The sequence below is a fragment of the Dasypus novemcinctus genome, chromosome 10 (genome assembly GCF_030445035.2).
Source record: "Dasypus novemcinctus isolate mDasNov1 chromosome 10, mDasNov1.1.hap2, whole genome shotgun sequence".
Lineage (NCBI taxonomy): Eukaryota > Metazoa > Chordata > Mammalia > Cingulata > Dasypodidae > Dasypus > Dasypus novemcinctus.
The window spans coordinates 127,586,145-127,591,336 of NC_080682.1; positions in this window are offsets into that span (position 1 = coordinate 127,586,145).

The following is a 5,192-nucleotide window of genomic DNA, read 5'->3' on the forward strand; positions in this document are numbered from 1 at the left end:
AATTACCTGGCTGAGCTGACACAATGGCCTAACTATCACAATAATTTTCCCTCTTCAATTTTTTGTAAGAGTTTAAACAGGATTGATGTTAATTCTTTTTGAAATGTTTGATAGAATTCACCTGTGAAGCTGTCCAGTCCTGGACTTTTCTTTGTTCAGAGATTTTTGATTATGGATTCAAGGTCTTTAAGGGCGATTGTTTTGTTGAGTTCTTGCATTTCTTGTAGTGTCAGTGTAAGTTGTTTGTGCATTTCTAGGAATTTGCCCATTTCATCTACATTGTCTACTTTGTTGACATACAGTTTCTCATAATCTCTTATGATCCTTTTTATTTCTGTGGGGTCAGGCATAATTTTGTCCCTTTTATTTCAGATTGTATTTATTTGTCTCTCTTTTTTTTTCTCGTTTAATCTCAGTAGGGATTTGTGAATTTTACCAATCTTCTCAAAGAACCAGCTTTTGATTTTGATTTTCCTTGAATGTTCTTTTTTCTTCTCAATTTCATTTATTTCTATTCTAATCTTTATTATTTCTTTCCTTCTGCTTACTTTGAGGATTGGTTTGTTGTTCTTTTTCTAAGTTTAGCTTGTTGCTCAGTTAAATCTTTGAATTTAGCTCTTTCTTCTTTTTTAATATTGGTGTTTAGGGTTATACATTTCCCCCTCAAAATTGTCTTTGCTGTAGCTCATAAGTTTTGATAAGTTGTGTACTCACTTTCATTTGTCTCAATACATTTACTGATTTCACTTGCAATTTCTTCTTTGACCCTGTCATTATTTAGGAGTGTATTGTTAAGTCTTCACACATTTGCAAATTTCCAGTTTCATTCCCTTATGATCTATTGAGAGCTACATTGTGTCCTAAAATGTGGTCTATCCTCAAGAAGGATCCATGGACATGTGCAAAGAATGATAACCCGCTGAGTTTGGATGCAGCATTTTTTATATGTCTGTTAGGTTTAACTCACTTATCATATTGTTTAAGTTCTCTATTTCCTTGCTATCTTCTGTCCAGTTGTAGCTAATGATGTGAGTGGGGTGCTGAAGTCTCCAATGACTGCTGAAGAGATGTCTACTTCTTCCTTCAGCTTTGCTAAAGTTTTGTCTCATGTATTTTGGGGCACCTTGGTTAGGTGCATAGATATTTATATCTGTTATATCTTCCTGGTAAATTATCCATTTTTATTATTAATATTTAATGGTCTTCTATATCTCATAACTTTTTTGCATTTAACGTTTCTTTTGTCTGATAGTAGTATACCTACCCATGCTCTTTTTTGGTTACTATTTTCATGGAGTATCTTTTTCTAACCTTTCACTTTCAGCCAGTTTGTATTTCTGGGCCTAAGATGGGTCCCTTGTAAGCAGTATATGGGTGGCTCATGTTTTTTTAATACATCCTATCAGCCCATATCTTTTGATTGGTGAGTTTAATCCATTCGATTCAATATTATTACTGTAAATGCAGTGTTTATTTCCACATCATTTTATCCTTCAGTTTTCATATATCATATCATACTTTGGTCTGTCTTTTTACCTTTTTGGTTATCCTGTTATTCTTTCTTCTGTACTCTCCTCTGAGCCTCTATATCCTGTCTTTTTCTTTCAGGCTCTAATTGTCTTCCCTTATTATTTCCTGCAAGATGGATTATTTATTTCAAATTCTCTTCGTTTCTGTTTGTGAAAATTTTAAACTCATCTTCATATTTGATGGTCAGTTTGCTGATGTAGAATTCTTGGTTAGCAGTTTTTCTGTTTTAGTCTCCTAATTGTATCATACCAGTGATTTCTTGCCTCCTTGTTTTCTGATGAGAAATCTGCATGTATCTTACTGGGTGTCCCATGTAAGTGATGGTTTGTTTCTACTTTACTGCTCTCAGAATTTTCTCTTTATCTTTGAAATTTGTCATTCTGAGTAGAATGTATCTTGCAGTAGGTTTATTTGGATTTGTTGTGATTGGGGTACAGTGGGCTTCTTGAACATGTAGGTTCATTTCTTTTGTGAGAGTTGGGGAATTTTCAGCTGCTGTTTCCTCAAATATTCTTTCAAGTTCATCTCTCTTCCTGAGGCCTCTGCCATGTCCATGGATCTGTCTCTTTTCCTCTGTGTTCTTTTCTCATCTTATTCTGTGTTCTTCACGACTGAGTGTCCACCTAATCTTGATTTAATAAAGTAAAAGTGGAACTTTTGAATTCAGTACAATCAGAGGGGTATTATGCCCAGAGGAACAGACCAGTTTACAACTATAATCAGTATCTCTTGGAATTCATAAATAATATCAAACTGCCATAGGAGGGATGTATTTCATCTAATATTTGAAAATAAGCTAATGCCCAAACTTTAGGTTGAAACACTGTCCACTATTAGATGTGAACCAATCTTGTGCTGTAAATGCATCTTTAATTCTGTGATTGTGGCACTTCTGACTGAATTAGATAATTACAACTTTTACCTACACAAGAATATGGCTTAAACATTTTATGGATTCTTTTCTCTGTATGGGACTGAATAAGCTACAATTGTTATTCTTGAATCTACATGATGATTGAATTTCCACATTACCTTCTATAGAGCAGTTGCTCAGAGATATCTTCTGGTGCTCCCTCTCTGGTCAGATAATGATTTTGGTGCTACTGATGGATTGGGTATTGTGGGCAGCAGATTTTTTTGACTGAGAAACATTCCTCCCTCAGCGTCTACATCCTTTTTAAAAAAATTTTGTCTTCTAAAAAGTTTTAGATCACAGTAAAATCACATATACAAAATGGGGTACTCCCATATATCCACCATCAAACCCTTTTCCCACTTCCCCAGTAATGATTATTTTACATGTGGATATTATGTTTGCTACAGCTGATGTACAGATATTGAAACATAGCTACCAACCATGGTTCCATTATGGCTTACATTATGGTTTATATTTTAGACTGTACACTTTTGTAAATTTTTGGTGAAATTTAACATGCCTTATATCCATCATTGCACGATCTTGTGGAACACTTCTATTATCCCCCAGTTACCCACACTTCCATCTATTCTATTCTCTCCCCTCTCTTCAGAGCCCACAGTGAAACCAAGCTTCACTGCTTGAAAGACAAGATTCAAAGATACTTAAAACAATGCTGAGGGCTTGACCCTCCAGTCTGTGCGGTCACCCCTCGGGCTGAAGTGTGGTTTGCTGGCCTGGCGGGGGAGCAGCCGCAACAGGCCAAGCCGCTGCCCCCATAATAGGGTGGCTGGTCGGACTCACCGCCACCCCTGAAGGGAGCTCAGCATGGGCGCAGAGTGCCCTCGGGTCTCCCCTTCTCGGCAGCCATGCTTCCACGGCCGCCCCTCCTCCCGGATGGCGCCACACAATGCCTTGTGGGGTGGCACCCTTCTTCTTCTTTCTCCCTGCGCAGGCGCAGGGCGGAAAAATCCAGTCTGCCCTTTTCCCTCCCCCCGACAGCAGCAACAGCCAGGCGTGGGTGGAAAAATCCAGTCTGCCCTCCACCCCAGCAACAGCAGCCACCAATCCCTAAACCCTGCCCCTTCCCCCAGCAACAGCGACAGCCAATCCCTAACCACCACCCCTCCCCCGTCCAGTACCGCCCACTGACCTTTCGCCGGCAACCAATCAGAACAGGGCATGGCTTCGACCAATCAGCCTTCCCCAGCCCCTATAAAACTATTGCCTCTCCCTCAGTAAAGTGGACTTGTGTGTTTACCTTGTCTCCGTGGCAGTTTTTCTGCCGTGCGCCCTCCAGTCCTGAGAGCCCCCGACAAGGGCCTGGCCTCCCTTGTCCCCAGTTCGTCGCCTGCTTCTCCGGGCGACCCCTTCATCGCCGGCTTCTCCGGGCGACCCCTTCGTCGCCGGCTTCGCCGGGCGACCCTGACAGCCAAACCGCGCAACCCCTTGTGAGACCGATCCCTCGTCTGCTGCCGGACCGACCCCTCGTCCCAAGCGGGACCGACCCCTCGTCCCAAGCGGGACCGACCCCTCGTCCAGAGCTGGACCGGCCCCTCGTCCGCAGCCAGACCCCACCTCTACCGACCGAGCAAACCGTTGCACCACATGGATTATAGTTTCCATTGTACTTTACACTCTCCCCCAGTACATCAGTGGGTTATGGCAGGATATATAATATCCAGCATCTGTCCCTGCAGTATCATTTAGGACAACCCCAAGTCCCCAAAATGCCCCCACATCTCATCTCTTCTTCCCTCTGCCTGCCCTCAGCAACTACCATGGCATCTGTCTGCACATCAATGATACAATTTCTACCACTGCTGGAGTCACAACAGTTCTATAGCAGGATACCAGTAAGTCTATTCTAATCCATATTTTATTCCTCCATCCTGTGGACCCTGGGATGGTGATTTTCACTCCACCTCTAAATCAAGAGAGATCTTAGATCCCACATGGCTGATGGATGCAAATCTCCTGCTTGCAGTTGTAGGCACTCTTGGTTCCCTGATGTGGTGGATTACCATCTTCACCTCCCTGTTAGCTGATATGTGTAAAGTCTAACAAACCAGAGAGTAGGAGTTGCAACTCTACTGATACTTGGGTCCAGCTGGCACATGGCCAGTCCAGAGATTCAAGCCTCCTGGGTATACACCAACCCCAGCACCATCCACAGTTTCAGTAAAAATGACAGAAGAGGCATGTGTAGAGAGGTCACATCTGAGTCCAACTCCATCACACTCACACTTAGGAGTACAAATTCCAAAGTAGGGCCCACTGGTAAGGCACTGAACTCCAGAGCCTTCTGCCATACTGTAGAACTTGTTTGTCTCCATAGGAGAACAAGTACTTGGAGGTGTACCTACTTTGTCTCTGGGATCCTGCTGAGGCATGCCTACATGCAACCCCTCTGATGACCTCCTGACTCCTTTTTAAAGACTCTTAGCCATATAAACTCATTTGTCTTTATCATTTCCCCCTTCTATTCAAGGTCTTTTTCTAGTTGCATCACCAACTGATGATTGGTAGTAATCTCTTGGCACCAGGGAGGCTCATCCATGGGAGTTATGTCCCATGCTTGGGGGAAAGTAATGCGTTTACATGCTGAGTTTGGCTTAGAAAGTAGCCACATTTGAGCAACATGGAGGCTCTCAGGAGGTAACTTAGGCACCCTGCAGCTCTAGGCCTAGTTCAAATTTCTGGCACACAGGTTCATAAGCATAGTCATCAGTATGAAGGGACCATC